The following is a 21,990-nucleotide window of genomic DNA, read 5'->3' as shown; positions in this document are numbered from 1 at the left end:
AGGTTTTTACTTGAGGCAATACCTTATTTTCTCATTTACACAGTACATGGTTTGTTGGTTTTGGGTTTTTTTTTGAGTACCGTAGAAGACCTCCTTGTATACACAGTCAAAATTAAAGTTGTTTATTGCTCTGTACTTTTCAAATGTTTCTCACATTAAAAATTCTTATTTGTGCATTTATGATAAAGGAATAGAGATCGTTATCCCCAATATTATTTGCTTTGAACAATTTATCTAATTTTTATCACAAAGGGAACTACAGTATGTGTATCACTTACTTCTTCTTAAAGGATTGCTTGAATTGTCCACTGTGATATAGAATAGCAGTGATATAAGATTTTAAAAAGTTGTATAAAATTGCATAGATGGATTCAAATTTCTCCTCACTTTTTGCAAATGTGGGACAAGCCCATGTTCCGGATTTAGAATCAAACTTCTTAGCTGATCCCTCTTTCATGTAATTAATAAAATCAAAACACTAAATCTGAACAACTGCCTCAAAAGTCAGCTCTCTCTTGAAGTGTATAACCTGGACCTATCTATAGTGCTTCATGACAGCACAGGTGATACTACCACGAGTGAAAGTGTTTCACCTGGAATTGGTGCATATCAACTACAAAGGGTTCACATGGTATTGACTGAACTCAGTGTTAGCAACAGGGAATGGTACAGTCATGAATGACAGAGTATTAAGAAAAAAAAAAGGTTGATACTCCAGTATTTCAAAGGGGGTGTACACAAAACAGCAGAACAAACTTATTATTACACTTTTTATTCAAAAGCATTAGCAAATAATGGTAAAAGTGGTAAAATTCTAAGCAAAAGAAAAGGGAAAACAACTTACTGATGTTGAATAGATTTTTAAAACAATCCTCTTTCTGCTGATGGCTGAGCATAATGTTCTTAAACATGATAACAAGGGCACACTGAGGAATATTCATGGATTGTTGTTGCCAAAACTACCAATAAAAATTAAATAGGAGATCATCTGCAATATAAAAGAAAAAAACATGTTCTTTGTGCACTTTTTAGTCTGATTCATGACCTAATATAATCTCTGTAAATTTACCACCTACCACCCCTCCAAAGTAAACTGTTATAGCTCCTTTGAGGTCAAGAACTCTCAACAGAACTCTAATATTTTACCGTAATGCAAATCTACCTCAAAGTTGAGTAATGTTAGATATGCACAAAGCAATTATTATTACTGCTTTAAATCCTTAAGATTAATATTAGACAGCATTTGAGAAACAAATTCTTTTCTATAACTTTTTTCATTTCTATTTTTATTATATTGAAATAGTGACGTCAGAGACCAGTAATACATACAGAGTTACCCAAATAAAAAGTTTCTTTTAAACATTGTAAGTTCTTTTCCGTAGTTCAGTCTCTGCCAGATAAAAGTATGCTATATTCAAATGGGAAGAAGCTGTTTGCTTTGAGTAGTGATTTAAGGATCAATAATCTCAGTAATCTGAGTCTTAAGTAATCAGTCATAAGTAATCAGTCTTAAAACTCAGTAATCTGAGTTGTAAGTAACGACTTGAGACTTCATCCAGCTATACCTTCATCATGAGATCTATACTGCAGTCACAGACTCTCGCCACGAAGATCCTGTACTCACTGAAGTCAGCAGCAATGTCATTGTTTTCATGAAAGACGTAAAACGTGGTTTTTGACTCACAGGCTCTTTATGTATCTTCAGTCTTTGGTGATTAGTTAAAAGTGAGACCAGTCTTCCAAACAAACAATGGTCAATAGCTATTTTGTTGATGGTTTTATTTGTAACTTTTATCAGATTTCGACTAGATTTAAGGCTGGGAGAATCAAATGTTCATTTATGAACTGGTGAGTTTACCAGTTCATCAGTGAAACTGTGTGAGGTAACTTTTGCAGGGCTGGTCAGGTTCTGTGTAGAAAAGCGTCACAGGATACTTTCTGTCCATTGTGAAAACTCACAACCAGGTAAGTAAAACATGAGTTGTAACATCCGGTCTGAGAAGAAACATGACCATCCAGTGTCATTTGGGGCTGTTGTGCTCCTTCAATTTGTGTACCCTGACCTACCATCAAAATACCAGACCAGATCCCTCACCTGTGGGCTAGCAAGACGGAAGTGACACAGAAAGCCAAATATTTTATTGCCTTTATGCAATTTTGTGCTTTAAAAATGTTTATTTTGAAGGGATGGATAATTCCGAAATACTTTGTACAGCGTTTTCATTAAGGTGGAATGTCGGGGGGGAGTATTACTTAAACCCAACACAGAGAAGAAATTCCTGGCACGTCACGTTCTTTTCTAATGTAACATAAAACAACATTTAATCATGGTGGCTTAAATTGTACAGAAGGCTTACTTTGCCAAAGTTATTTATATAGCTAGATATTATTGTTGTCTTTGGCTTTGAATTTAAAAATTAATTCACTGACATCATTACCATATAGTCCTTTGATGAATATACTTTAAAGTCTCCCAGCTGCATAAGCTTTAAGCATTCTACCTTAGCATATGTCACAATGAGTCAGTGTCTCTGAACTGCACTTCATTAAGGCATTTATTTCAGAAATGTATGCCAGGAATTTCTAAGACAGTAATTAAAAGTGAATTTTCAGGTAGATTCTTTCTTTCAGCCTCCAGTTCCAAACAAGTGGATGTGTGTATCTGCCAGCAAAATCTACAGTCAATATAAGTATTTTTTTCTAGCGTAGTGGAGCTAAAACTTTACTTATGTACAAATTTTGAAATGCGAACAACCACCTGAGGAACATCAAAAAAGCAGAAACTGCTAAACAGAAAAAAAACAGGTGTTGGAAATCAGAAGCTCAGTATGCTTCATAGTTCAATATTATTTTTACGTAGTATTTGGAACAGCTTTTAGCACTGATTTTTTTTTTTTTCCCTGGGTTTTTTTGAACACAGTGTGATCAGAATTTTTGTAGACTCTGGCCTCTCTAGTTAAGAGCACAAGAGGAATTTTTTCCCTGCAAAATTAATTCAGACAAAAATTGCTATTCTTAATTAAACTTAAGCCTTTCTCAAAAAATCTAGTGTTCTAGTTTGTTACATGGGAAACTGTGTTGTCTAGAAAGAAAAAAACTAAGATTCAGATTTTATAGTGTGGTATATGCAGAACAAAAAGCCCCGACCAAACAAATTCCTTAGGCTAGAAAAGCAACCAGAAGTGGAGGGAGGTTTGCAGACTTGTCGGATGTTCATTGTCCCTGCAGTCAGGGCAAAAGATGAAGGGACAGACACAGATCTGCAATGGAAGTTGTAATTTGTAGCTCAAATCTTTTATTCCTCTCCATAGAGGAATTTCTGAGTGTGTGTGTTGAGGGGAGCCCTCTTTCTTTTATCTTTTTATTGACAGGCTTAATCACAGTTTACCAAGAGGAGGTGAAAAACCTGCCTTTGAATGAATGCTAAAATTCTCCCTACTTTAACAGATATAGCTTGTCATCCTTGCTGCTGCCAGCCAAGACACTGAGCTTCCAAAAGGCTGAAGTCTCTGATTTTCCTGAGAAACATAGGAAAAACTGGCACGGCAGGTTTCCGTGCCTATGAAACCACCTAAATTGAAACCACCAACCTAATTTGAAGTTTCCATCTCCCAGGCCACTAGACAGAAGTGATGGGGTTACATGTCAGGAGCCTGATGAGCCACACTGGTAGGGGTTGGAGGCAGGGAAGAGATCACAAGTAAAAAGCAGAAATTAAAAAGAGGTACCACATCAGGTGTTGTTTGTCCAGCAAACAATCAAACTCATTTTAACAATTACAAATTCTTAGGAAGGATTTGTCACCTGAATTTAGAAACTACCAACTTACCTTTATTGGCCTCTGAAATTTTGAATTATAATTACAGTAATAAGATTTCTTTGTCCAGATACTATGTATATTATCAATTCCATTCCTAAACAAGATATCTTGGTGCATTTTGCTGACAAAAATATGTATTCTGCCTTAAATACACCATGCGTCAGAGTTGGAATAAGTTTATAGGCACAAAACGTGGCATCATCAGAAAAGCAAAGGGTAATAACGTTATTCCTTGTAAAAACAATAACTTGTCTGAACTCTAACAGAATTCCTTCTCTATTCAGTCAGTAAGTTGGTGTTATTATATATGGTGGGATTACATAAGTATGTGAGTTCTCCATCAACCAAGCAAAATTCTGAAGTTTTTTTCAGTTTGAACCATACACTTCCAGCCCTGCTTTTCATGGTGGTTTGAATTCAGCTCACTAACTGGGATTCTGTTACATGTTGTGCTCAGGCAAATTAACAATATTAATTTCTTGATCTACAGAGTGATTCATTACTAGCTACAAAATCACAGTTACTTCTGTGAAGGCTCCATGTTGTTAAAGTGAGACTTGCAGTAAGTACAACTGCTGATAATTATAATTTGAAACTTGAAGCTTAAGGATAACTTCAGTACAAACAGAGGGAGCTGAGGCTTTGAGGCATTTAGTTGAATCCACGCGTAATAAACAGAAATGCTCACATGTTTATGCAATTAAATACATTTTTAAAAAAAAAACAAAATTCCCCAGAAACAAACTCCCGCAAACCTTGACTGGGCTAATATCATCGGGAAGGTAACTGGCAAAATAAGTATGTCTCCATTATGCTAGGTAAGTAATGAACCAATAATCTTCTGTTTCTGCTGGCCCATTAGACAGTTCTCTCTCAAATCATGGTTGCACCTGTTTCAGAAATAGTGTATCTGGATGTACCTTGGATCACTAGGAAAAAAAATAGAGTTCCTAAGCTGGTATGACAAATTCTATTTCAATAATAAAAAAGAATCATCTGTTCAACAATGTTCCTTTTCCTGCTCTTAATGTGTTTGCATCATAAATACAGTATGATTTTCTCACTTCATTTAGAGAGTTTTAGAAAACTTACTTGTTAACAGATGGGATTTCTTAGATTTTAGTCTTCTGTTATGAGGTATTCTGATAAAATTGTCAGATGCTAAGCTGAAGTTATATTAAGAAGCTCATAAATTGGAGTTGTAGAAATGGGGCTTTTTCACGTCTTTAAAAACATTTCTAGTGAAATAATAGGGCAGCTGCTCCCACATAGTGAAAAGAAATTCCTTACAAAACTAATGTGGAAAATAACTCAAGCCTAGCATTTTAAGTGTATATCTAAAAGTCCGATTCCTATCTGTTTAAATTCCGTACCATGTCACACAAAATGATTTGCAGTCAATGTTATTTATAATGCTGCAATAGAAGGTACAAAGTGTGAACTCTTCCACCTCTGGAGCAGAGGGTTTGTAAGTAAGTGGGACCTCTAGTATATCAATCAGGTGTCAGCAATGGAAAAAACTTCCTAAGTAGGTTATTTGGCCCTTTCTGGAGGAGTTTCTTTCTCAAGCAGGTTACTGGTTGATTATTTCTAGTGACAAAACCTGTGCCTGCGAATGTTATTTCACTGGGTGAATATCCTTGGTCCTAAAAGATGTTCTCTCTAAATAGCGTAGAATTTTCTGTTTAGGAAGCAACGGTGAATCCTTTAAAAGCAATTCCTCATTTGCCCTCTTTGATGCATCTTTCCACAAAGAATCTCACCTGGAATGATGTGGATTTGAGCCCAAATTGGCATGGTAATTCCTAAATTCCTGTTCTTGGGATCTCTTCTTCCACTATGTAGACACATGGGACATGACTGTTCTCAAGAGACTAACTAGACATATTCTACCATTTCAAACATCACCAAACAAAAGATATCTGTCACCATTGTTATAATTTATTTTTAATTAGGAAATTTATATGATTTAGCTTCAAATGCTGCTAGAATTGGCAGTTTAATCAAACTGCTTGTGCTACTTACTAGACTAAAGAACACAGTATTTAATTTCACTCAGTTTCTGATAAGCGAAAATAGTTTATTTAATCATTTCACAGGCAACTGTAGCATACTGGGAAGGTAAATTTGCAAGAGAAATATTACAGACTTTCCTGTATTTGTGCAAAAATTTAGTGCTTGAGTCTACTTACGCAAAGTTTTCTCTGAAAAATCTACAATCTCTGTGTCAAATATGACAGTCTGTTCATTAACGGATTATTCATTTATTTTTATAATATAATGCACTATGAAAAAGCAGAACATTAACAGAAGCCATGCTTCTACCACGTTACCTAACAGCCACATTGGCACCATACCGGGGAAGAGGAACAAAACCAAAAAAGAGATGCTCTACAGAGACCTTTAATACGGACATCATAAAGTGCTAAACATGCCAAATCTCAGACTGAATAAATCTAGAGGTACCAAAGGACTGACAAGAAGGTCCTAAACAAATCGGTGATTTTACTTGAATTTATACTCCAACATTTTGCAAACATCAGATTACTGAGCTTGAAAACTAAGGCCTTCTCAGAGAGAGAGAGGAATATGACCATTAATGTCTATGCAACAGAGGATTATTTTATTCACGATGCGTTCTTTTCAGTTAAAAACTGTAATTTTTTAAAAAAGTATGTTGAAGTTAAATTCAGAAATGGGAAATTACATTAGCAGACTCCTTCTGCGTTTTGCCAGATGTGAGGAAAAGCTGCATGTTTATGGATAATTTTTTTCCTCTCAAATTAAAATAAAACTGTTTTGTCAACTTGACCATCCTTGTTTCCAGTTCATATCTTGTCAACAGAAGTCCTACATTCTTCTCAATCTATTCCCCTGCCTTTCCTCTTGTAAACTAAATTCATTATACAATTTTATTTTGTTACCTTGTTTTTTAACCCTCTAGATCCAACCTAGGTTACCCTGAATCCTCTTCAGTAAGGAGCTTCTAGCTTTCTGCTGCAGTCACCAGGAAACCGAGAATATGAAGCTGTCATGAATGCAGAATAGATTCGTTTCATAAGGCAGGTCTCATGAGACAGAATTCCAAAGTGAAATGAGATATCATGTTGGAACGCTTGTCTACACCTTAACAGAAAATATTAATAAAGAGCAAGTTTTTATTTCACACACATTCCAAACAAGGAAAATATTACAGCTATCTGTAACATTTTAGGCTGACTCTTCAGGTTTCTATGTGTACCATGAATCACTTTTACTAAGGGCAAAACTGACTTGAATTCTTCGTTCTGGGGATACCTGCAAAAATGCTGACTTTGGCTCATACCACCCGTTTGCTTATGCATTCCTATACACTAGAATTCTCTTTCTGAATAACATTAAATTCCTCAACTCAACCCAACTTTCTGGGGTTTTATCCTTGCCAATTTTTTATAGCAGTGTTTTCAAATCATTAATTTAGACAGCCTGTGTGATATGTCTTCATTTTAAGAATACGGTCTGGATTTAGGCTATACTTAAGTCTCAACTATCATGAACATGAGTTGAGACTTAAGTATAGCCTAAATCCAGAAGAAAGAGATGGAGCAATTTGTGAGAAGCAGGAGAATAGAAGACAACAAACAAAAAGAAAAGAAGGAGTGGTGAAGAGGGACAGAGGTTAGAGATGGGAAAGAACAGACATGAGAGTAAGAAAGGAAGTAAGAACAGAAAGAATAAAAATCATGGATGAAAGTGTAAGGGTAGAAGGAGGGAGCAAGCATAACTATGGCCAACAAGGAGGCCTTAAGAGATAGAAAGAAGAAAATGAGGGATGTAAAGGAAGCAAAAGATGTATGGCTACAGAGAGGAACAATGTTATAAAGAAGAAAAAAGAGGGAGAAGAACTAAAAAGGGAAGATGAGGAAGGACAACTGCCAGGCAGTTATCCGTGTCAGACAAGAGAATTTAGAAGCACTGAACAGGATTGCCTAGTTTTGGCATAATGCAATACAGCAGTGCACGTGTGCATGAGTGTTTGACAAAAAGGCTAAAATATAGTAATCAATACACTTTGCTTGTACCATAGGTCCGCTTAACTATTTTAGAGGTTTTCAAAATGAGAGAAAGAAGCCAGAGTACATGGGAAGTCATATACAGAGTTCTGGATGCAAGTGCTAGAAGACCCAGCTTAGCCCTGGCCAGCCCTTGTACCACCTAGGGCTGCTAGATATTTCCAGCATGTGAAATTAGGGGCCTCCCAATTTATGTTCACTCACTGAAGCAATCTGGGGGAGGGGAAGAAAAAGTAGAAAAACATGAAAGAAACATATCAGAAGCCTGTCTTTGCAGTTCTTACATTTTTTAATTAGAACAACAGTATTTCTGTGGATGGGGACAGAAAGGGAGACTTCTGCGAACACTTCTCAGAGCACCCATTTAGAAAAGGTCAAGCCTCAGTCAGCCCCATGTTTCCTGATGGTCGGTTTCAACCTTTCTCTGTAGTTACCACAGCGACATAACTGTTTTGTTGTGGTTCACCAGGGAAATAACTGACTTGCTCTCAGTAAATCCCAATTATCTACCCCTTCTTCTTTTGTGTCAACATGATCTCTTTCCTTTGGTTATTTGAAAGTTGTTTGAAATTAAATTGAAGAAATCAGTATTTCATGAGCATTTAAGTTTAGTTGTGCAAAGGAATACATAAAGCAAGAACCCCAAAAATGCATCTTGGGCAACATCTTCAGATTACTTTTGAAGAACATGAGGGAAATTCACAATTCTGAATTATTACGGGTTCCTTTGCAACAGTTTGGGGTTTTTTTTGGTTATTATACAAAGTAGAGGCTTGTCCTGTTTATGTTAGTAATAAATCTCAAAGATGAACTCTTATTCTATTCTACCACTGCATATTTCCCTCCTCTCTTTTTCAATCATTTTTTCCAGGCCTTTGTTTTCTACAGTATCAGTTTTAATTTTTTAACCTCTAAAGTTCAGAGCTCTCATAAAGCTCTCGATATCTCCACCTTTCTTACCTAGAAGTTCAAGGCAGTATGCCAACAACACGCTGATTGTCCGCTCAAACAAGGAGTTCAAACGAACCATATGTAAGTCCCATTGACTGGATTTACATATGGCACTATATAGGTATAGATCTCTAACCATCAAAACAATCTGATTTTAAATTGCAGTCATCAGAAAACAAAGAAGTGGTCATATCTTTTAGCAGTATACCATCTCTCTTCTGCTTTTTGCAGTCAGTGTTCTTACTGTATAATAGTTAGATAAACAATTTTTGATATGAAAAGAAATAGGTGTGGGGAGAAAAGACTTCTGAATGAAATCTCTGTATTTCTTTAGCAAAAGTCTCTGAAACTAGTGATTTCCATAGCATACTGAGACTTTGGGATCATTTCATGTCCCTTTTCCTTTCTCCTTCTGCTTGTTTACAATTAAAAAGCAAATGCTGGCACAGGTACTTTTCCCAATCACTTCAACCTACATTAAACACTTCTCCTTTATTGACAAGTTAATACAGCAGCCTTAGACTGCTGTGTGGTGCAAAACATTGTGGTCCTTGTTCAGTTGAATTATGCCAGCAGAAGTCCTCAAAATTGACAAGTTAGACCAGCGAAACTACATTTTTCTCAATAGACCTCACACAACCCATTTATCACATTGATACAGTGTGATGTCTTTAATACACCTTCATTTATACCAATAGTGTTTTGCTACTACAGTACCCAACTATGCTGGAGTGGTAAAGCACTACTAAAACTGAAAACACTTAGGAATCCAAATGCATATAATTTCTCAATCTTAAAAAAACCTATGCAGGCAGAACAATGTGCTCCACCGTGAGCAAGTTAAGCAGGAGACATGTTTCATCATTTCTTTTTTCTATTTGTTAGCCTCTGCTTATTCTACAGAATTTTTATTTGTGGTAGTTCCCTATAACATTATTATTATTATTGTTGTTATTGTTGTTATTTATATTCATGGTCGTATTTTAAAGGCAAATTTGTTTCTCTAAAGGAGATTTCTGTCAAAGAGATTGTATCAACAGAAGGATTAACTTCTTTTCCTTCATGCTGTGAAACAAAGTTGGCTTTGAAAAAGTCTTATCACTCTACTAAAGATAGTGTTGTAGACTTTTAAGTCACAATCTGATTACTCAAAGCAAGTTAATTAATCTTCAAATGCATATTTAATCACACATCCTATGCATTTCAGCACAGCTCAAGCATTAAGTACATTAGTCATTACTTTTCAGTAAAAGGTGAAATGAACAACATATAAGATTTGAGAAGTATGAATTTTAATCAAAAGTACATTAAAAGTATATCATTTGGGATCTGCAAGGCTGAACCTCCAGATGACTGGCTTCATTACAGAGTAACGTGGCTCAACATTATTATTACCTGACAGCTGCTCTGTGTCTGATGTGAATGAGTTACTGGTCACAGTTCACGTTGAGCTGGTGAGGCTCTACGCGGTAATTACCACTGAGTGCCACGAATCTGCAAGTTACTTGGGCAATTCAGTCCACAGGCCAAAGATCAAACTAACAGCAGAGGGGTGAGACACAGAGGCGGGACAATGTGTGCTGCCTTTCCCTGTGATGCATTTTCTCTTTCAGAGCTAATAACTTAGAATTTTTTTGAAAATTCGCACAGAAAATTTTTCAGGGATCTTTGAAAACTCTTGTTAGATATCTCTATTCAATTCATTTTAGCAAAGTACATTCAATTTGATGTCCATTACCAATATATCCATTTACTTAATTCATTTGCTTTAAACAGGGACATTTCTACTAATGCGTGCTCTTCTGTTGCCTCTTACGATCTTTCTACTATTTTAGAGAGACACTATTAGTTTATTAGTTTTAAAAGAACCAATTTCTAAACTCTGTGTTTGGCTAGAGCAACTGTTAAAAAGCACGCATCTGTTTTAAAAAGTCAGTTACAAAGTACTTTCTTTCCCTTTATGATATTTTTAAGGGTAGCAATTGTTTCTGACACTTTTAACTAAATAGCAGGAATTTTTGATTTTCAGGTTGATGACCTCTTTTATAAAAAGTCAGCTTTCAACTACTCTGCATTTTAGTGAAATAACCTCGTAACATTTTCCATAGCAACATGCTATGATGTAATTGCTTTTGAATTATGATCACTGCAAGAGACTATGAATGAGGAGAGCCTGACAAGCAAAGTAAAGCAATAGCTAAGCACATTGTCTTTGTACAAATACAGTCCTTTTCAAAATGTTTCTTTAATAAGCATTGTACTGCAAACGTATGACATGGGTGGTGGAAGATATGCTTATTTTGAGAGCCATGAAGTTATTTAAATTGACCATTTCTTAACACAGCTGTTCCTTTAACATATGAGAGAAATGAACTCTCTCCATTGCCAACTGGAAAAGAGTTAATTAGATTCTCATCCACCTGTAAAGCCAATTAGGCCATTAGTTATAAATAAGGCACCTGACAAACACAAGAATTCTTCTTCCCAAGACTGTATTTAAAGGCTAATGCTGCACTTAAGAAGGTTGTTATTCGCAAATACTGATTAAAACAGGTTGTTTAGTTTCAGCTCCTGGAGATTTCACAAGCCATCTGATGGTTGGTAGGTATTATTTAGAATATAATATTAATGATTTGGTTGTATTGTGCTATTCCATTTGCTTAATTGGAAGACTGGGGTATTTCAGATGTGATGTCATGTCTAAAATTCTCCTAGGAATCACCTATATTTTACATACATATTGCAAAGAACCTGTTTGATGCACACCTATAATAAACAAAAAAGTACTGAATCCCATGACTGACTTTACTGTTGCTTCAAGAAATCAGATCTTTCAGGGCACAAACTGAGAGTGCTTTTAGTATTAAAGCTACTGAAGCTGGAAAAGGAACTATTGTTACATAGGTATGATGTTTCCTTAAAAACAAAGAGAAAGATGAAAACAGAAAAAAAAACCCCTTACATTTCAGCAAAAAAGAATTCAGCTAGTAATTATTAATTATAAAGCCACTCTAAATCTTCAAGCTTGTGATTCTGCTGAATTTAAAGGGGCTATTCTCAGGAAGATATAATGGAAGAAAAACTTGACTAAAAGAGGACAGTCTTTGAGAAGGATGAATTAAACAGAAGTCATAAAAAAAGTTTTCAGTGTCAGTTTGTGCTGCTTATATAAAGGGATATACTTGTCATGCAACATAATTTTTTTGCAGAATGCTTTTTCGCAATTTTAAAGAAGGGAACACTAATCCTATATGACAGCTAACAGGCATAACCAATGTGTTATTTGTCACAATATTTTTTTTTATTATGAAGCTTTCATTTCTTTGCATTCTGTCTAATCATGTATTTTCAGGTATGAGTAGTAGAAAATCTGGATTTTAAAAGCTAACAGCTTTTTAGGAATAGTGAGATCAAATTATCAATTAATTTGAGCAGATGCACAAGACTGTATACATAAATCTTGGACATTACTTGGAAACTCTTTTGGAAGTGGGTTATTTCATTGCTTACGGAAAGATTTCTTCCACCTTGTTCTAAAGTATCTGATGCTGTCCCCAGAGGAGCAAGTATGAGCTTGACAAGATAATGGTATAATTTAGATATCGATTTGGATGATCACATAGTATAGTGACTTTGGTAGCATTCCTTCTTGGAAGGAATTTAACCTGCTTGATAAATACTGTTCTCTATGATTGCTTGAAAATATCTTCTGTGAAAGTGCTCAGCTTTCCAAAGTTGAATTGGGGATGAGTCACAAAGCACCCAAATCTTCATTCACTCTTATCAGAGTGCTATACGTCAGGTGTAATTGAATTTTTTGTATCTGAATCTTCTTGTGGCACAAGAATCAAATCTCTACAATCTAGAGGGAACACAGGCAGGACTGGTGTGGGAAGAAGTTTAAAGTTGACTCTGAGAAGGTGACCTCTAAAGTTACATAGGGATTTTTACTGCAGCAATAAAGTCCTCTGTAAGTGGGACCCATTAAGTATGCAAAGCACAGAGGTGCTCAACATCTGGCAGAATTAGACCTTAGTTTTATGATCTGCTCTTTTTTTTTTACAGGGTAAATGGGCACTTTTGTTTAAAAATCAAAAGCTGGATGCATCTAGAGCAGAGAAGTATGACTTGAAATGCCAAGGCAATTCATGGGGGTCACATAAGCAATATTTTTTTTCTAGTAGTTGGATGTTAAATTGTTCTTGTGCATTTTAATTGTATATTTATTAACCTTACAGTAGCATCCCACAGACCTTCAGCTGGAAGCTCTTCTAGCATTGTGTGGTTGTGTTCAGGAAATGCTTGATAGTACTGAAGTTAGGCTCAACTGAAGGAAATAACTAGCTGTTACTAGGTTTTGCTTCAGGATAAAAGGATGATTTTGGCCTAGAAAAGGTACTTAGAGATCAACATTTTGCAGAGTTTAGACAGCTTTTATGACTCTCTCTAGTTGCTGTAGTACAATACAGGATAACTTAGAGAACAGCTAATTGCTGTGTTTAATCTGAGACACCACCTAGTTTCAGTTATACAGTCTTGCCAAAATGAAAGGTGACAAGTAAAACATTAGAAGTTCTGCATAAAATTAATAATGAGTAAAGAAAATTTTGAACAAATATAAAAAATTGAAAGTTTTATATTTGCATATTTGTAAAACCACTTAATCTCAGCCATGTTTTGGATTTATGTCTGTTAAACTATGTAAAAACAACTGAGTCTTAGCAGTTGGAGTTAAACATCTCTCAAGGTTTTTAAGCAGGTACAATAGAAATACTGGTACCAACACAACCAGCATGTAAATATTGGCTGTGAGGCTAACCACATGCTTCCTCTTCCATTGTTCAGTTTTAGCACATAGGTCTATTTTTCAACAATACCAGTGTTACCCAGCCAATCAGTCAACTCTTTCCTTTGCAAAAGCATTTTCATTCTGTTCCTCCTCCTGTTCTCAAATGAGTAAACAAGTTTACCTTGTTTATATAGAATGAAGGTGCATTCTGTTCTGTTGGTTACCAAGATAAATATGGTACAGAAGAACTCTTTGAAGCATCCCTTTTTTGGATGAAAGCCCAGGAATATGAGAATTGATCCTCAACAGCGCTGGTCAGATCTCAGCACTCTGTGGTACTTAAAAGCCAAGTTACTGTTCCAACCAACAGCTGTTACTCTAAGACTGTATTTTGAATAATTAAGAGGAAAAAACACACCCACTTCCCTCCCTGTGAACTGGCTGGAATATTGGCTCAGACTAAACTGTTGCTATACTATAAGGAAACTGTAGATCAATGTCAGATATTAATTCTGGAATCCATACATTTAAGGCAATATTTTTGCCTATATATTTATACACGTATATAAAATCTGACATCAAGAAGTTTTTTTTATCCTTTCTAAACTCTTGATAACACTTCAGACAGAAGACTATAGTAGTACTATCCAAATAAAAGCACCGAAGTCTTTTTTTTATAGTATACTTTTTGCATTACCAATCACAACAAATGTTTCTATGAATCTAAGAGTTCTTAGCCAAAAGCAATCTGAGAACATCCTGCTATCTTGCAGAGCTATTTATATACCTTGTCTTTCTGATGCCAAATGTTTTAATACAGACTTCAATTAAGATTAGTAAATACAAAGTGTACAGCCTCATTCCCTTCCCACCAAATCCTGACATAAGGGTTTAATTCCATAAGCAACACAAACAATGTACACTTGCTCTATGAGTCACTATAGAGAAAGGAAGTGGAAAAAGTAATTAATTTGTATGAATATCTGCCTTTGTAAAGCTGCATATAAAGGTATCATTATTTAAGAATTCTGCATTGCTCAGGACATATTAAATACGAGAACTTTTTTTAATCACTGATTGCAGCCTTTCTAATCAGTGTCAAGTGATTCAAATTGCTCATACTAGAAGTATACACAGGAGAGAGTACTCCAAATTTTCAAGGATGTACTCCAGATTATAGACTTCATACAAGTGTTTCTCAAAAGGTCACCTTGCACTTTTTCAAGATAAGTCTAATAGATATTCAGTTGCTAACAAAATATTACTTGGAGCATGCTCCTCCTCTCTGCTAGGTTGTCTCTAGACAAAGGGTGTGCCCTTAACATCACTCGACAGCGCACTCTCCTTGTAGTGCAGTTAGTAAAAGGGCTCTCTTCCTGCAAGAAAAGAGAGAAAGAAAATCACTAAGATCTTCTCTGCTCCCAGAATTTTATGCTCAGCTTTGGCACAGAAATAAATCAGAAATATACTCTTCCCAGTGTCCAATGGGTATTTTAAAGTACTTGTAGAAACTTGGAGGTCTGCTGGAGATCTCGGTGATATGGACAGATATTGCTTTTTTGCTGTAGCCAGTAGTGAAACTACCATGCTTTCAGTAGTGGAAGAATTGGGTCATTTTGACGGATTTCGACTTAGTCAAAAAACACCTTTAACTCAACATATTTCAGTGGCCAATAAAGATCCATAGCTAACTAATACAATGTGAAAAACTGAGTCAGACTTTGCTCAGTACTCTTGTTGACCCTGACATTGATCATAATTGTAATATAATTTATTCTAGTTCAGGACTTGTGTAACTCCTTCAGCTGTGTGAAGTTATTCTTCATGTCTCTCAGGTAAAATTATCACACATTTCTTTCAAACTTTTCAAGGCTTTTTTTCAGGTTTCCAGATCCTCAATTGCTATTGAAAAGAATGGTAAAAATCCAAAAGGCCATGCAATAAAATACAGGTCTGGAACTCCAGTTAAATTTCTATTAATTGGTTCAATGATCCATAGAGTATGAATACTGCAACAGATAACTGAGCAAATTTTGTCAGTTCTTTTTCAAATCCGCTTTTGCTTACCTTTACCTATAAGCTTTCCACTACATTATGGAACACCTTTGAGAAGCACTTTGTAGTTCAATTACATATCCTTGAGATGAGTTGCTAGGAACATTGCTAGTCTGCAAGTTCTGGCCTTCCATAAAGGAAATAAGAAAGATGCAAATTTAAAAATAGCATATATAATGAGAAAATCTTAATCAGCAGTTTAGTGCATCAGAGAAATGCTTACTAGGCTAAAGAGCCAATCAAGTGTCATTCAGGTCATACAGGTACTCAACCAAAGCATAGTTTCACATTTTATCATAACTATATGCTAAATGAAACCATTATTCAAGGAGAACACAGTCTTTAATTGATATCTAACCATTAATGTAAGACAAGAAAATACTTTCTTGGTTTCAAGAAATCTAATTGAACTTGCCAGATAAATAAATTAAGCAGATCCTTGTCTGAGCTAAGCTGCTGTGTCCTTTGTCTTATCTGTTTTATGCTGGAACTGATCCAGTACTATTTGCACCAGTTTTGAATTACAAGTGATGCCATAAGGGTATAAACATTTTACAAGATCCTTTCTACAGGAAAGATATCTTGTTGCCAAAAAAATGCCAACAAAGTAGGATAAAAATGTGTTAGACTTTGGGAGAGTATTAAATCTTTCAGTCTTCTCTTTGTCCTTTGTGTGATACCAACAAAGACATTTGTTTCTAGAGATGAGCAACTTAACACAAGTCTTATTTTTGCTGTAGAACTAGATTGTTGATTGTTTTCCTGTTCTCAGGACTAGAGAAGGCTGTTATTTAGGAATTGTCTGAGAAAATACTGAGGATGTGAAAACATGAAAGTAAAAAAAAAAAACCAAACCCGTGTTTACCTAGCAAAAGTGTGTTGAGGGTTAATTAAATAACAAATGTATTATTTAAAAATCTTTCTTCCGACACATTTGAGTTAGCCCCTTCTGCTTCAGCAGAACATGGATGCCACTGTTGTCACAGAGGAGAGAATATTGGCACCACTGTAGTAAAGGATGAGAGTGAAAACAAATCCTAAGCTTGTATATGTCGTAAGGTGTATTCCAATCCACGTACGTTCCTCTGCCGAGTGGGTCATTTTAGCATTTCATTGTCTCCCTGAAGTGCATTTAAAAATTTCCTTAATGTCTATTATGTGACTACTTCTACATCTCCTCCTCTGAGGGAAGACCAACATGCAATTTAGTGGTTTGTGCTTAGGAGTTCTGGTTTGGAGTGTTTGGTTTGGTGGGGTTTTTTTTGGGGCACAACGTTTTTCTTTACCACCTTTCCCTCTTTCTTTTTTTTTTGGTTGACACCCTTCGTTTAGTCATGCAACAGTTGGACAAACACATCTTTCTTCCTTGTGAGTGGCTTTGCAACATTCAAGTCAAAAAAGTGTAATCTGGTGGTTAAAGGGCAGGGGTGTGGAAAGGAGGGACCATAGAATGGCTGAAGCCCTGTTAGCCGCCTTCTTCGCTTAGCCCTGTTCTACGATAGCGTGAAATAAGCCTTCCCTTGGAACAGAAATTGGTAACGTTTGATACATCTTTCATTCCCAGATGGGATAATTCATTCTTTGAAACTCCTGTAATTGGATCTCTCATTCTCCCACCATCTTCAGCGCTTTGCATGAAGCTTTTATTTCTTTCATTTTCTGGAAGCCTTGGTTGGCGTATACTTTCCCTGGAACGTTTGGGTTTTACCTGTCTGCTTTCTCTGTATTTGTTTGTAACTTCCTCTGGCATTGCTGAGATAGAAATCTGAGTGCTTCCATAAGTGAAGCTGAGTATAGTTTCAAAATATATAACCCAACAAACTGTAAAGTAATAAATATGCAAATTAATTAAAATAATTCAGCATAAAATATCCCTGTTTTAAATAAACTTGAATAAATAAACTGAAGCTAGTGCAGAATTAAGTCTGCTGCAAAAAGCAGTGCTGATATTGCCTTGTAAATCTCTTCCATTTGGTTGGTGGGTTTGGAGGTGTTTTGTGGGTTTCTTTTTAATAATTTAGGGTTGCCTTTTTCACACTATAAAGTAAATTCCTGATATCTTTTCTCCCACTCTTGGCAACGGGGAAGCATAGTTCGTTTCCATTCTTTTTACATTTAAACAGCAAAATCTGTAATTATAATCACAACCCTGAATGTGTGAGCAGTAATTAAAGTAGACAATTTTAACTGTGAGTGTAAAATATAAGGACGTTCAAGAACATATATGTTATAAAATGCAACAAGTATAGTCATCCACATTCTTATTATAAATCAGCAAAACTTCATTATTTGCAACAGTGCTGGATCGGTCCAGCTCACCCCATAGTATGAGATCTAAAATATGGGTTGAAAGTAAACTTTGGTTTCTGTTGGGTCAGAGTTTTCCAGAACATGTTCTCTAATGTGAGAAGAGAGTAAGACTCCTTTAAAAGCTGTTAATATGTACCCTTTAATGAAAGGAAAATACAATATTGTCTTAGATCGCGATTTCTACAAGATATCATGACTAAATAATTAAAGGGAGGTGAGGAAAGCATCCAAATTATAGGAAATTCTGTCTTCTGCAATGTTTTGTTACTGCTTGTTAATCTGGTGAGAAATGCAAAATATAATGTGCAAACCTTGATTCCCAAATTCTGTGAATATCAACAAAAAATTATGCAGCATTATTGGTCTCAAGGGTTTGGCTACAGTAAAATGTAAGTTTTCTGAAGGAGGCCTTGCAATACCTAGAAAATAGCTTGATGTTTCTTTTTTCTGGGACTATATAATTTTACTGTTTGCAAGTGAATTTTCAATTTTGGTAGATAAATAACTGACGACCAGTCAGATTCACACAGGAGAGAAATTACAAATTTTATTTTCCTTTCTTTGATCTGAGGGCTGGCTCAAGGCTGCTCTCATCCCATGCCAGTTCAGCTCATTTGATGACTAGCTTCAGCGAGCCCCTTCTGAAGCTGAGGACAGCTATAACTCAGTAATACAGTCACATCAAAGGGTCTCCGCATGCAAGAACTGGAAGACCACGGCATAGCACTGACTGTGCTCACTGCTTGCTTCCTTAGGAGTCTTCTAAACTGAAAGAAAAACCCAATGAACAGAATAAACAATCTTATGGTTTCCACCTGCCAGTATACAGATAAATAATTAATCACAGAAGAAAAAAAAATAGTTTATGGTCTGAAATATATGTTGTGGAGAAATGCTTTTCAGTCTATGAACAATTTCAAAGGCATCTGTGAAAGGTAATTCCTTGATGGTACGCTTAACTTTACTGTAAGTAATTTACACCTTCACTAGTTAGCACTCCACAAATCAAAACCTGTTGAACACTTCCATGGAGAGATTTTGTGATGCAGGGAAGGGGCAGTCTGCAGGAAATGTCTTCATCCTAGATCAAAACAGGTATCACTCTACAGCACATTGATGTTGCTGGCATGTGATTTGGGCTGTAGATACAGAGAGATGTACTATTTTGAATAACTATGGCAGAACAGTTTGAAAAAATTAGCCTAAAAGTTTGAGAATATTGAAAATATTCATCTCTTGAGAAATAAGGAAAGAAAAAAATAAACCAATGAGCAATATATTTTTCTTTAGGTTATTTTTTATTTATTCCCTCTCTTCTAAGCAGAAGCAAACAATTTATTCTCTAGAGCTCTGAAAGGTTAGGCACTTGCAAGAAAATAAGGATGTGAAGAATAGCTATGTAAAAAGAGCTGAAAATGTCAAACGCCTGGGGATAAAGCAAAATAACAAAGCAAATGCTTTTGTGTTTTTCAAATTGCTGGGTATTGTGTCTGTGTGCAGACAAGTAAGCATATTAGTTTAAATAATACATTGCCTTTCGCATAAGGAGAATTGTCACTGGATGCAAAGGAAAAAAAATCAATTCAGAAGTGGTGAAAGACTCTGACTAATACTCAGCTTTTTAGTGAGCCACTAGAGTACAACAGACAGTGAGCTTTCTGCTGTCGGAAAGCACACTCCAATGCATGCCCTGCAACAGGCAAGCACCAGCTAAACTCTTCAAAGTTGCCAAGCCACGAGAGTAAGTTCTGCCTGAGAGGACACTCAGCAGGTTAATGGTAGAGTATATTCAGAGGTGGTTATACCACCCCATTCCTAACCATCTCACTGGGCTAGGAAAAGTAATTGGATCATTACAGGTAGAAATCTGTTTTCAAAAAATAATTGTTTCTCTCCATGGCAGCCTTGTCTGGGTCTTTCCCAAGACATTAAAAGGAGTGATTTTCAAAACTTGCTCAGAAATTCCTGGGGTGGATTTGCATCTAGACATTGCAAGCGTATCAGCTAGAGACATTCAAGACGTAGTATTTCACCTATAACTTAGGGGCTGGGGGGAAATGATGAATTTTTCAAGGTTTATAATAACATTCCTGAGACCTAGTTGTAAGTTTCTCTTTCAGTAGATCGATGTAGTTGCTTAAGCTTTTCCTAGTGCTGGAGACAGAAAATCAGTATGTGTTTCACACATTTTGGATATACGGCCCAAGAATGAGACAGTATTTTAAAACTCTGGCTGATTACTTCAGAAAGTTGACTTTCAAGTTTCTGTAGCAAAAAATGCTTAGCCTTCTGATTTGCAACATGCACTTGCTGTTGGTATGGAGAAGTCTGGAGAATTTTTTTTAATTTAAAAAAAGGTTTGCTTTTTAATTAATTTCTTTCTGCTAATTTGTTTTGTGCTACTCTCAGTCTTCATGACTCCTATGCCCAAAAAGCATAAAAAATTAGAGAAGCTGGTTTGCAGATGTGCAAATTTGACCTCTGTGTGGTCCTGCTAATTTTTATCACTTTCTAATCTATGGTTAAATGATTGGAAGAGACTGCCTTAGTGGTAAATGCAAATTTAATGAAAGACCTTCTAAACCATGTTCTGATTACGCACTCTAATCTGCTTTGTAAGTCGTTCCGGCTATAAATTGTAGTCTGCTTTCATTCACTTGATTCCTACAGACCAGTTAGTGTTCCTGCAATCCCAGCCAATCCCAAGACAGGCAGAAAGAGAATGTTTCTTTGGCTGCAGGCCACTATGTGGCTGACAATGAAGGCAATTAAACAGAGGTTTTTTCACATAGCATGCTTTGTGATGGAAACCAGATTTATTGCTTAAATGACCTGACCCTTTTCACAGTTGGGCCCTATTTGGTTAATTTAGTGAAGGATTGTACATCCTAGGGCAGCATGTCCTGTTGATACAGTAAATGATCTGTCCTACATTTTAGATCTATCAGAGCAACATTTAATTAAAATGCATACATTCTGTATAATGTAACAACAGAACTGAGGCCAATCCTGGCTCCTAAGGAAATTATCTATGCTAACCAACAGTTATTTTCCCTCTACACTGCGTAACTGCTTCTTTTATTAAACTTATTAAAACCATTTTAAGCTTTGATGTTCTGCAGCTTTTTGGCTGATGTTTTCATCAGACGTTATTCATCCTCCTAAGAAATATGTTCTTCTTTCAGAGCAAATACTGACACGACTTAGTAATTTATTCCTGTTTTAAATTAAGTGCATTTAAAATGTATCAAATTGACAGACCTGGAATAATAGTCTTCTATGCACTTTATCCACAGGACAGAAATGGCACAAACTGTAGTAGTGTCAGCTTTTCTTTGTTACCCTTTACTAGCACCTGTTAAGTGAGATGGTGGTTTATTTGTTATATTCACCAAGTACTTCTTGCATCCTCCTTATCTGGAATCTTGGCCAGTGTCCTCTTCTCTTACCATCAGTTTTAATGACATATTGCTATGAATATCCTTATACCTATTGTGGCTGTGAAAGTTTATCAGACAGCTTAGGTTTCGTACGAATAAGAAACTAATCCCGGAGGATGATTCCTTTCATTCTCCTGTGGGCAAGCATAATGGAGAGGATACCAGCGAACTGATTTCAAACAAGTTGGTAAAGAAATTTGACGTTGTTCTGGGAGGCAATGGTTCTACAATGAGGACCAAGAGATTTTTTGGAAGCAGTATGAATAGAGTCCATGAGATTACTTCAGAGACAAGAGCAGGTTTAGATTTGATTGAAAAAGCCATGCCCCTGAATTTTAAGACCATCTTATGAAGAACATCAAAACAGTCTTCATTTTAAAACCAACAAATACTACTTTTTGCTTTGGAGATTTGCATAAACTTTCTAGATGTTTTTGTTGTTGTTATTGTGAGGATAATGTTAAAATCTCCACATACAAACACAAAGAAATTATTCATTTATTCAGATCAAAGGACACAATATTTTTGGTGGCAGAACTCTAACGTGCTGCGGAGGTTTATGGCTGCTGAAAG

Source organism: Gavia stellata, chromosome 5 (assembly GCF_030936135.1).
Source record: "Gavia stellata isolate bGavSte3 chromosome 5, bGavSte3.hap2, whole genome shotgun sequence".
NCBI classification, from domain to species: Eukaryota; Metazoa; Chordata; class Aves; order Gaviiformes; family Gaviidae; genus Gavia; species Gavia stellata.
Note: the sequence above shows the minus strand (reverse complement) of the source record.